The following is a 13,141-nucleotide window of genomic DNA, read 5'->3' as shown; positions in this document are numbered from 1 at the left end:
TTTTCTCCATCCAGGGTTTTTGATGATGATCCATCCCCATAGGCAATGTGTCCGGGGGGCAATGGGTTGTCCATTAGGTCATTTGCATATATGTGGTTAATTATGATTCGTTGAGTGGGCAACTGTGAGAATTGGTTTAACCACTTGTCGTCCGGTCTCCCATGAACTTCAGGGTGACATGTAATGTTCCTACAGTAGGGTCATGTTCAACGCGATGTTCCTGCAACTCTAGTCGAATGACCAGTGTGTGTGTCTTAATTACAGGAAAAACTGACAGTTTTCACTAGGACTTTGGACAGATACATTTTAGTCATTTGCAGCGCAAAAAAGTAATTGATCAGTGTCGGACAGTTGAGTATTTGTGCTGACATGTCACCCCAATCACAAGACTAAGATTGTTTATTCAGTCAGACAGTTGGGTGTTTATGCTAACATGTCAGCCATAAGGATGACTACGATGCTGTTATACTCACAAAAACTTATACAATATGAACAAGCCTTTGCAAAGATACTTTGTCTAATCTTACATGTCCCCCTGCTGCCAAACAAACTGTCAGAGACACATAGTTACTGTGTATATAGTGTAAAATCGTCCAATTCAAGTAAGTTATCCATTTGGCATCGTTCTCATGGCTAGAAATTAAGTTATAATGAAAACAATCATACTTGGCCAAAACGTGATTTTCAGGGCATGAAAAGTACATTAAGGCAATAAAAACTGAAAAGTTCCCTTGCTGCCAAACAAACTGTCAGAGACACAGTTACTGTGTATATAGTGAAAAATCGTCCAATTCAAGTAAGTTTTTTATTTGGCATCGTTCAAAGTGATAGAAATTAAGTTACAATGAAAACTATCACACTTGGCCAAAATGTGATTATCAGGCCATGAAAAGCACATTAAGGCAATAAAAACTGAAACGTTCCCCTGCTGCCAAACACACTGTCAGAGACACATAGTTCCTGTGTATATAGTGTAAAATCGTCCATTTCAAGTAAGTCATTCATTGGCATCATTCTAGGTGATTCTGGAGCTATCACCCACCATAAACAGTGTCCAAAACAGGCGATACAAAATAGTGGTTGCATTATAACAGGGTCCAGTCGGTTCTGGTGGGTGTTTGTATACGGAACTTGTGTCCAATTATGATGGGGATGTATACTTGACTATTCTGTAAAGAAATAATCATCTAGCGATGTTCAGAAGTTCTGCTATGCCCGAATGAATTACTTTCATTTGGTCACTTTATTTACAAGTGGTGGTTTAGAAACAGGCCCAGTCGGTTTTGGTTGGTGCTTTTACCCAGAATTTGTGTTTATTGTGTGAGTGGATGTATTTTCACTATTTTGTATAACAATAATGATCCAGGATGGTTCTGGAGTTATTTCCCACCACAAACAGTGTCCAAAACAGGCATTTTGCGGTTCAAGTAGTGGTTGTATTAAAACCAGGCCCAGTCGGTTCTGGTTCGTGTTTTTACCCAGAAATTGTGTCCAATGATGATGGGGATGTATTTTTGATTATTCTTTCTAAAAATAATATTCTAGGGATGTTCAGAAATTCTGTTATGCCCGACTCAATGACCTCAATTTGGGCACTTTATTTACAAGTGGTTGTTTAGAACCAGGCCCAGTCGGTTCTGGTTGGTGCTTTACCCACAATCAGTGTCGATTGTGTGGGTGGATGTATTTTCACTATTCTCTGTAAGAATAAAGATCCAGGGATGTTCTGAGACTATTTTCCACCATAAATAGTGTCAAAAACATGCATTCTGCGACAAAAATAGTGGTTGTATTAGAACCAGGCCCAGTCGGTTCTGGTTTGAGTCTACACCCGTAACGTGTGTCCAATAGGAATGGGGTTGTATTTTTGACTATTCTGTATTAAAAAATATCATCTAGGGATGTTCAGAAGTTTTTCTATGCCCGAATAAATGACCTCCATTTGGGCACTTTATTTTGCATGGTGGTTGTAGTAAAACCAAGCCCAGTCAGTTCTGGTTCGTGCTTTTACCCAGAGTTAGTGTTGATTGTGTAGGTGGATGTATTTTCACTATTCTGTCTAAAAATAAAGATCCAGGATGGTTCTAGGGGTATTTCCCAGTGTTGGGGCTACCAGCCAACACTTAAATAAACTCGAACACAGGAACACACACTGATGCGGATGGAATGAAAGTTATAGGCCGCGTCTGCAGAAGCGGGGGAGTGGACAAATCAGAGGCCCGATAGTGTGACTACTCTTCAAGCTCCTCAAGGCTGTTTCCCGCTGAAAAGTTGCTTCAACTGTGGTTTTATTAGAGATAAGACAAGTCATAAAAATGGGAGGCGTCAATACAAATGCAGGAAGTGGAGTACAAAAGGTGTAGTGCACATTTTAACCAATAGGTGTAAATTAATATTCTATTCTAGTAACCTTTAATATATCATAGTGAAATGGGTGCAAGATTATCTATATATGCATGCAAATATATTTCACATATCCCCCCTGAAGTTACTTTGAAAGAATTTTCATTTTCATCAATCTATATCCCTCCTTTGCAGGTTTTAGAATACAAATATCATTAATAGTCACTCAACATGGTATGGAAAATAACTAAATCACTTGTCAAGGCAGAGGCGAAAAACTCAAGTTTACTCAGGGGTACTTGAGGAAAATTCCTCTGCGTCCCCCTTAATGAGCGAACACAATTTTTTAAGTCAAGACAAGTACATTTACCCAGACGACTCGACATCCGGGGATTCATCACACTTTGGAAGAGTGCTAGAATCTCCGGCAAGGTTTGTCATGCTGTGAAACTGTATGTCACTGTAAGCTACCAGCGTGTGCTGGATATTTTTTTGAATCATAACTTTCATACAAGGGATTACACACATTGAAAAGATGCAGAATAGAATTAAAACCGCAAAAAAGGGAGTTGCAAATTTAATCAGAATAGAGAACCATGATCCGGTTGTCAACCACGACCACAGTGATGCACCTATGGCTGAGTGATCTTGGGCCATGGTGTTGGCTAAGGCTTTCTTTTCAGCTATGGCACGAGTTATGTTACCTTCGTCACCGGTTTCATCTGGGATGAAGGTGCAACAGTGTTCTCCAACTATGGCACACACACCTCCATCCTTGGCTGTTATCAAATCTAGGACCATGCGGTCTTGCAACTCCATTTCTCTAAGGGCTTTTAATTCCTCTGCTATACCTTGTAGGGCTTTGATAGTTTGGTTAATGAACAATCCCATCCGATAATTCAATAATTCTACACGGAGCATAACTTTACCCACTCCAATCTGTGGAAGTAGTGACAATATGACTTTCTCGGAGGTGGACCATAATTTGTGATCATCAGGGACCTTACTACCCCAAATTGAATCATGTGGTTTAAATTGTACAGGTATAAATCTCTTATATCTTACTGGTATTTTCACTCCCCTTAAAAGGAATGCATCTTGAACCATCTTCACCATTGCACAGCGACCATTCCATACTGTGGGCAAACCCAAATACACTGTATGCCCACACATCCAATACCCATCATCTTGGGGATCAGTGCCCATTACATCAGGGAGAGTGTAATAGTCCCTGCAGGTGGCACCCATGGGTACTCCTGTGGCATTGAACCTGGCTTTGTTAGTGGTGTCTCGTCTGCACGGGGTAAGTATATCCCTACAGAATTTCATGGGGACTTCTCCTACTGGTCTGGACTTACCCCAGAATGTCATATTACTAGCGAAACACACAGCCGTAAAATCACTTGGGTATGGGACGTTGCTTAACATAACTAGATCTGTCCAATCATAGTTCAAAAGCCTTGTGAATTTTCTACCTGTTAAAGGTGGTACAGTGGCATCAACCTCGGGAACTACAGATCTAAATGCACCTTCTAGACACTGTGATCTCAGTATGTCGGGATACCATAGAGGTGTGTAGGCAGTATAGGTATAGGGGTCGATTGGCTTGGGATACACTGGTGGGGTACATGTGGAATAAGGCATACGACTACACACATAACAACTTTCTTTCACACCAGTTATTTTTTTCTGAAATACCATGAAATTATACCACATATTTTCTTCAAAATGATTCTTTGGATTGTTCTTTTCATACCACTTCACTTTCCTCTGTGACAGTAGCACTGCATCGTCTCGTTTTTCAACTCGAATGTCTGGGGACGGGGCACTCAGCCACACCCATGCTGCCACTGATAGTACAGTCACAGTGATGAGGGTGGCAGCGGCTTTCATTTTGGCTTCTGTGTGAGGGTGTAAAAACTGTGAGAGGTCAAGGTTAGGTTAGGGGGGTGTTTGGGGCAGGTGAGCAGACGTCAGATGATTCCTTCGCGGACAAGGGTTTTGGTACCGTCCGATTTGCAATCTACTCAGGCTTGCCGATGTCTCGAACTATTTTGACTTGGGATTGGTGAATCCACGTCGACCTCTCGGCAATCTTTACTGCGGTGGGGGTGGTGAGTTGAACCACGAATGGGCCTTCCCAACGTGGCGAGGACCAGGATTTCCTTTTTATGACTCGAATCAGGATCTGGTCACCAGGCTTCACCACCTCCTGTAGGGGAGACAGAGGGGATAACGGCAGCTCACATGTATTTTGGACAAGTTTTTCTCTAAACATTTTTACCATCCACTCTGTTAGTGGATCTGCCTCGCCCTTAGTCTCTTGCCATGGTTCACCTTCCCATAGGGGAAGTTGGAATGGTCTTCCATGAACTATCTCAAAAAGTGTTAATCCTGAGCTAGTTGGTACAATTCTCATATATGTTTTGACTAGTGGTAAGCATTCTGGCCATGTTTTTTTTGTTTCTTCCATGGTTTTTTTAAGCCTTAGTTCTATTGTACCATTTGTTCTCTCTACCAGTCCCGCGCTTTGCGGATGGTACGAGCAGTGATTTTTTAGACTTATTCCTAGGTGGTTTGCCATGTATTGTATTATGCTGTTTACAAAATGAGTTCCATTGTCACTCCAGATGATTCTGGGGATCCCATGTTCTGGGATTATGTGTTTACAGATGGCTTTAGCCACCGTCAATGCGTCTGGTGTTTTTGAGGGGACTATTTCAGTCCATTTCGAGAATGAGTAAATCAAGACTAAACAGTATTTATACTGGTTGCTTCTGGATAATTCAATGAAATCCATGTGTATAATTTCAAATGGGTAGGTACCTTTTGGGCATTGGCCTCGTTTGGGTCTGAGGTTACCTTGCACATTATGTTTGCAGCAAAATAAACAGTCTCTACAAAAAATTTTAAAATAGGTATTTAGACCTGTTGTCACATGGAAAACACGCTGTACCATGTCTATCATCCCCCTTGTTGAGACATGAGACTTTCCATGGCTCAATTTTGCTACCATTTGGAATAATTTTTTTGGCAAGCAGGGTAGGCCTTTTATTGTATATAGGCCGTCCGCAGACTGTTCCGCGCCTTTGAGTATCCATGCATCTTTTTCATTCTGTGGTGCAATGTTTTGCATTTCAATAATTACTGTTTTTGGGATTGACTCATGTTGTTGTTGTGTATACTGAGCACTCAGTGTTTGTGCTGCTCCTTTAGCTGCTGTATCTGCTCTAGTATTTCCTCTACTAATTCTGTCGCTGCTGTTAGTATGTGCCTTACATTTGCATACAGCTATGTGGCTGGGAAGTAGTACTGCATTAAGTAATTGTTTCAGCAGTTCGGCATGCTCTACTGATTTGCCTGTGGATGTTTTCATCCCTCTTCTAATCCATTGTGCAGCAAATACATGTAGAGTGGAGTGTGCATATTGGCTGTCTGTATAAATCGTGACCTTCCTACCTTTAAACAATGTGCACGCCTTTGTCAATGCTATAATTTCTGCATCTTGCGCTGAGAGAATAGATGGCAATTTTTCTGCACATAAGACTTTGTTGTCTGTGACGACTGCAAATCCTACTTGATTTTTTCCTTGTTCTGATTTGGATGCGGATCCATCTACGTACACATAAGTGCTGTCTGGAATTGGAGTGTCTTTTAGATCTGGTCTTGGTTTACAGCTTTCACTGGTTCTTTCATCACATTGGTGTGGATCTCCGTCTTCTTCAGTTGGTATTAACGTTGCTGGGTTCAAGGTATTGCATCGCTGAATCGTGAGATGGGGTTGCGATAACAATGTGGCTGTTACGGCCAGGTGTCTTGCTGGTGACAGGAACGACATTTTGGTTTGTGTTATCAGTAGATCCACTTCATGGGGGACTTGGAGTGTGAGTGGATGGAACAGTACAAGTTCAGCTGTCATCTGGACCGCTAATGCAACTGGGTCCAGTCGTTTTGGGTAGAACGCTACTGGTTTAATCTTTGTTCCATGTGGTTGTAGTAACACTGATGTCATGAACGCTCCTTTGCAAGTCACTGTTTGGGTGAATGGTTTTTCATAGTCAGGAAATGCTAGGACTCCTGATTCCAAGATGTGTTGCTTCACTTCCATGAATGTTCGGTTTCCTTCTTCAGTCCATGTCACTGGGTCTCTCATTGTCATCTCAGTGGCATAGATCATGTCTAGAAGTGGCTGAGTTAGTTCTGCATAATTTGGAATCCAACTCCTGCAGTAGTTAGTTAGGCCTAAGAAGGCCATCATTTGTTTTTTCGTCTGTGGTTTCGGACATTGCTGGATGGCTTCTCGTCTTCCATCCGTTAGTTCCCTTCCTTTCTGTGAGACTCGGTGTCCCAAGAAGATGACTGACTCCTGACAGTACTGCAGTTTCTTCAGCGACGCCTTGTTCCCAGTTTGCTCTCGATGTTTGAATAATCTGATTGCTTCCTCTTTGTTTTCCTCTTCGGTGGGGCTGGCTATCAGTACATCGTCTATACTAGGATCTGTGTGGTGTCTGTGTTCATGCTGATTTATACACGCTGCAATCTCTTGTGAGAATATTGTGGGGCTGTCGCAGAATCCCTGTGGCAGCCTTGTGTATGTGTATTTGGTTCCTTCGAATGTGAAACCAAACCAGTCTTGTGCTGTTTTGTGTAATGGTATAGAGAAAAATGCATTGCTTTGGTCAATTACTGTAAAGAATTTCTGATTTGGCTTTAACTCGTTCAACAGTATGTGTGGGTCGGGTACGCAGGGTGCTCTGGACGTCACTGCTTCATTTACCCGTCTTAGGTCTTGGACCAATCTCCTCGTTCCCGTCTCCGTTTTCTTCACGGGAAAGATAGGTGTGTTACATTCGCTTGATGGACTTTCAATTAGAATGCCTGCTTCGAGCATTTCTTTAATTACTGGTCTGATGCCATTTATAGCATCTGGTTTAAGGGGGTATTGTTTAGCCCGTGGTCGAAATGATGTCTTGGGCTCAATTCTTACTTCTCTTGCTGTGGTCATTTTTCCTACATCTGCTTTTGATTTGGACCACAGTGAACTCGGTACTGTAGGGAAATCTTCAGCTTGTAGTAGTATGTAGTCTTGTCATGCAGTTAAATGCGTCTTCGGACTTGCTTGGGTCATCCACTTCAGCTTCTGTCTTGTCACTGTTCCATATGGGGTGTTTATTAGTACGCTGACTGTGTGAGTCTGATGTGACCACGACTCCTCGTTTCTGGTCTCCAAAAATTGCACCATGCGTCCTAGGTCTTTCCAGGACCTGTGGTGTTTTCTCTTTATGGACACATGAGGTGTTATCTCAAACTGTAGTAGTTTTTTCGCTTGTGGCGGCAAGTCCACCGAAGTGGCTGCATCTCCCTCTGCTGTGGAATACAGGTACTCCAGTCGGACTAGTTGGGGTCCCAGTCGCTCGAACTGTTTAACAAATTCTGGTCTGGCTTTTCCAAATTTCATGGTGATGTGTAGTGGCCAGTGGATTTGTGTTTGGCCATTAATATTTTCGACTTTGGATTTTAACTGTCGGATTACGGATGAGGGCCCTTGTGTTGCTAAATCTAGGGAGTAGAACGTATGAGGTTCCTCTTGATCTTCAACTATTTGGATTTCCGCTTCCTCCCATCTGTGTACTGGTTTCATACCATCGTCTGTGGGGATAAGGCTGATTCCCAGTTTACGGAGTAGATCTCTTCCCATGAGGTTCACAGGACAGTTTTTACTCAGGACAAATTTTGCTTCATGATTTTGTCCATTTTCATCAGTTATTTTTGTTTTCTTCGACTTCTTCAATAGCTCCATGAGTCCTCCTGCTCCTATCACAGTGATCCACTCCTTTCCTGGTATCAATCCTGGCACTTTGTCTTTGATGACTGAATTATCTGCTCCAGTGTCGCATAAGAATCTTACTGGTGTTTGACTTTGTCCCACCAGTAAGGTGTAGTATGGTTTGCTATCTCTCTCCCAGAGGGTGGACATGATTTCGGTTAAGTCTAACACTTCTACTGGCGAGCAGGGGGTTTCTCCGTCCTCCCAAACGCTTTCTTCAGTTTCCTCTTCTGTGTTAGACTTCCATTTCTTCTGGCGTCATTCTTGATATTGATTTTCAGGGTTGAACGGTGGGGGTCTCTGGTTCCACCTGTGTGTATTTTTGCAGTCTCGAGCAAAATGTCCTCTCTCTTGACACTTGAAACACTTGTCATCTGGGCTTCTTCTTCTTGGTCGGCCGTGTCTTCCTCGGCCACTTACTCTTCCATGTCCTCGTTGGTAGTATACTTCTGATGACTCTTCGTCCACCAATGAGGCCATGGCTTGGGTCAGAGCGTTAACTCCTGAACTTACCTGTTTTTGGCAGTGTCTCTCCTCAGCATGAATCGCCCACTCCATGAGTTGGTTCATTGGCATGGTTCGGTATGTGACACAGTACTTCTGCACGAACCCTTTGATATGGGGCTGGAGCCCTTCCAGGAACCCTTGTCTCAGTTGGGCTTGGTACGCCCCTTGCTCATTTTGGTCTTCCGTTATCCCACTGTGGGCTTTGAACACTTCTTCAAATCTTGCTCTGAATTTATGAATTCCTTCTCCTTGTTCCAGTCTTGTGGCTCTAATTTTGTCATAATATGGTGTTGGGCGCCACGTCTCTCGAACTCGACTCAGGACTCTTTCTACTAGCATCGTTAGGTCTGGTGAGTCATGGGGGTGAATTTTTCCTTGGTTGTTTTTTTCATCGAAGTTTCCTCTCACTCTTGCCCAGTTGTGTCCCAGACTCATGGTGAACGCTTTTCTTGTCTCAGCTCCATTCAGGTGAAAACTGCCTTAGCTGTTCAAAATTATTGGACCATTCAGTTGGGTTTTTTATTGGGTCTCCCAGTCCCTTTCATGCTTCAGTACATTCAGACTCGGTCCATGGACGGTGGACGAGAATGGTTTGATCACGATCTCCATTCACTTGGAAGTGTGGGTTTGCAACTTCAACTATGGGATACATTTGGCTTGGTGGTGCCCATGGCTGTGGGCCAGTGTAAGGTCCTTGAAATGCTATCAAGGGAGGATAGAGTTGTCCTCCTCCCATTTTTTCTCTTTGTGCTCTTGTCTGCATTTTGATTACTCCTGCTGGTTCTGCAGCGGCACCTGTGGACTCTGGCTTACCCCTCCTTTCTTCATCGTGTGGATTGTAAGAGGCCCTTTGTAACTTGAGATGTTGTTCTTGTGTGTGCATCTCAGGTCCCCCTCCCTCTTTGTGCCCTTGGCTCGTAAAAGGTGCCTCGCACAGCCTGTCCGAAGTGAGTGCACTGGAGGGGGCCAGTGTCTCTTCGTGGGGCCTAATATTAATCAAAGCTGCCATACTTGTTTTTTTTAGCTTGTTTAATTTTCTTCATAATTTTTTGTTTCTGTCTTACCTGGGCTTGACCGATCCAAACTTGAATATCTTGAAGTTCTTTACATATCTTCTCTTTTTTTTCCTCTTTCAATAGCCTTCTCGACTTGTAATTTACGCTTTATGGCCTGTAATGGCTCCTCCAACAGTCTCCCATCCCACTCTTTGTCTTTATTCTTCCTCCATTCTTTCATATATGTGCAATTATCAGGAAAATGCTTCAGCATAAACTTCATGTCGGTTGAGAGTTCTTTGCTGTTTATTAAACCCATTTTTGCAACTTTTCTTTTGTTTGAAGATTTTTGCTTATTCAAAAATTATATTGATATATTTCGTTATTCTTATAATGTATTCATTAGTTTTTATTTAGTGTTTACTCACCTTCTCTAGGGACGTCCCGTTTAATTTACTATCTTATTTTCCCGCCTAGATAGTCATTTATACTCTTATTTTGCGCGGCAAACGACGTGATTTACGAGCGTGTCACAAGTGCTCTGGTTTAAATTTCTCCTTAGGGAGATTACTTGCAAGTTTTATATTTATTATTTTTTATATATATATATATATATATATATATATATATATATATATATATATATATATATATATATATATATATATATATATATATATATATATATATATATATATATATATATATATATATATATATATATATATATATATATATATATATATATATATATATATATATATATATATATATATATATATATATATATATATATATATATATATATATATATATATATATATATATATATATATATATATATATATATATATATATATATATATATATATATATATATATATATATATATATATATATATATATATTCTTTATTTTGAGCTTTCATTCTCTTGGCACAGTATAATAATATTTTTTCTATATCTTTAACGCAATCCTCGGAGTCCCTGGCGGAGAGTTGCGACCTCCTCCTCTTTGTCTGGTGATTCACGCATTAGAACTCAAACCAGAAATCTCGAGATCCTTACTTGATCTCCCGTTTAATTTACCTAACTTCTCAAATCCCGAGAACGTTTCCCCTAACTTACGGGGAGCGGTAAAGAAACATTTTTCTCCGACACACGGAGCATCTTTCTTCTCTAGAAAGACAGGGTCTCAATACTGGATTGGATTAATTAAATTAATTTTAAAAGTGCCTTACCGCTCAGATGTGCTCTGTGTCCGGTGGGATGGATTCGCTTCCTTCTTCTGAACAGCGGAGAATCGATAACCCTTCTCCTCAATGGGGAGACAGCTGACGTCAGATTTTTGGATTAATTATTCGCGATCCAAAATCAGGATGCGAAACCTTCTGGGTTTCGGGCACCAGAATGTTGGAGCTACCAGCCAACACTTAAATAAACTCGAACACAGGAACACACACTGATGTGGATGGAATGAAAGTTAAAGGCCGCGTCTGCAGAGGCCCGAGAGTGTGACTACTCTCCAAGCTCCTCAAGGCTGTTTCCCGCTGAAGAGTTGTTTCAACGGTGGTTTTATTAGAGATAAGACAAGTCATAAAAATGGTAGGCGTCAATACAAATGAAGGAGGTGGATTACAAAAGGTGTAGTGCACATTTTAACCAATAGGTGTAAATTAATATTCTATTCTAGTAACCTTTAATATATCATAGTGAAATGGGTGCAAGATTATATATATATGCATGCAAATATATTTCACACCCAGCGTAAATTTTCTCCAAAACATGCATTTTGCAATAAAAAATAGTTGTTGCATTATAACTGGGTCCAGTCGGGTCTGGTTGCTGTTTATATCTGAAACTTGTGTCCAAAGATGATAGGGATGTATATTTTACTATTCTGTTTGAAAATAATCATGCAGGGATGTTTTGGGGCTTTTTTATACAAGAATCAAAAACCTCTAATGGATCTTTATTTTGCATGGTGGTTGAATTAGAACCGGGCCCAGTCGGTTCTGGTTGCCGCTTTTACCCAGATTTGGTGTCAATTGCGTGGATGGATGCATTTTCACTATTATGTGTAAAATTAAAGATGCAGGGATGTTCTGGGAATATTTCCCACCGTCAATATGGAGGAATGGTGGGCGCGCTAGTTAAAAGCCATTCATAATAAATGACAGCTCACAAGGAGCGAATGTTCCGCAAAAATAGGCTCTGATTTTATGACAGAAGTCCCACTAAGTAACATGCATAGTAAAAGAAAAACGCTATTGTAAATTATAATATTTTTGTTTGTGGACTTGGTTGAACTGAGAGTTTGTCTGTGTGAGACAGTGCACACAATATTCATTGTTGATAATGACTGGCCTGTGCTGTTAGTACTGTAGGAGTCAATTTATGTCATTACTATGCTGGTGTGTGACATTTACAATAAATCTGGCTGAGCAAAGGTATGTGTGTGATGTGGCTCTTTGCGGTAACACAGTAAAAAATGTGGCTCTTTGCGGTAACAGTAAAAAATGTGGCTCTTGGTCTCTGACTGGTTGGCCACCCCTGATCTAGGGATCTTCAGAAGTTCTGTTATTCCCGAATCAATGACCTCCATTTGGGCACATTATTGACGGAGCTCACGACCATGATCCATTGTGTGGCACGGATGTGTCCCTCAAACACAAATACTGGTCAGTCTCATCCAAAATCCTAATGGCTCAGTTCCCTTGAGTGGGAGCGGCGAGGAACACCCTGCATTTAAAGACCATTGAAGGCAGGTTCCGGGCCTGTGTCGGCGCATCAGTCAGGCTGGGTAGCCGCTATGGCCCAGGTGATTTTCCAGGGCTGCCCTGCTCTTGACGGAATGGCCACCCAGCGGGGCTGTGTATGCGCCATGGTGGGAGACTCGTGCTGCCCCTTCATCCCTGCCGGCATGTCCTGCTCGGTCCATGATGCCCTGCAGGCTATTAGGAACATGCAGAGAGCTGTGACCAGAGATTCGGTTCTACAACGAGGATGGCTTGACTGGTTCTTCTCTGGCTCATGGAAACAGCCACTTCAATATTTCGATATTTTCACAGACACAAAAGGAGGGAATTGTGGGATGGCCTGGCTAAGTGGCTTAATAAATGTTTATTCTTGTCGCACCATGTGGTCATACTGGTTTTACCTTTGTTTGTTAAGATCGTAGAATGCAAAGTAGACTAGCCAAACTGGTTTTACAATTGATTTAAAAGATCGTGGAATGTAAGAAAGGCTAACTAGTTGGCCTTGCAATTGTTTGTTTGCCTCGCGAAATATAAGAAAGGCTGGCTAACAGGCTTTGCAATTGTTTCCTTGTATTGTGCGATGAAAAAAGGTTCAACTTCAGGAGTAACTGTCACTCTCCAGGTCATCCAGGGTCAAGTGCACACTTGAAAACTTTCATATTCGACCAAAACGTGCTTATCAGCGCATAAAAAGAACATTTGGTGGTACGC

The sequence above is a fragment of the Stigmatopora nigra genome, chromosome 17, assembly GCF_051989575.1.
Source record: "Stigmatopora nigra isolate UIUO_SnigA chromosome 17, RoL_Snig_1.1, whole genome shotgun sequence".
Taxonomy (NCBI): domain Eukaryota; kingdom Metazoa; phylum Chordata; class Actinopteri; order Syngnathiformes; family Syngnathidae; genus Stigmatopora; species Stigmatopora nigra.
This window is presented reverse-complemented; position numbering follows the sequence as displayed.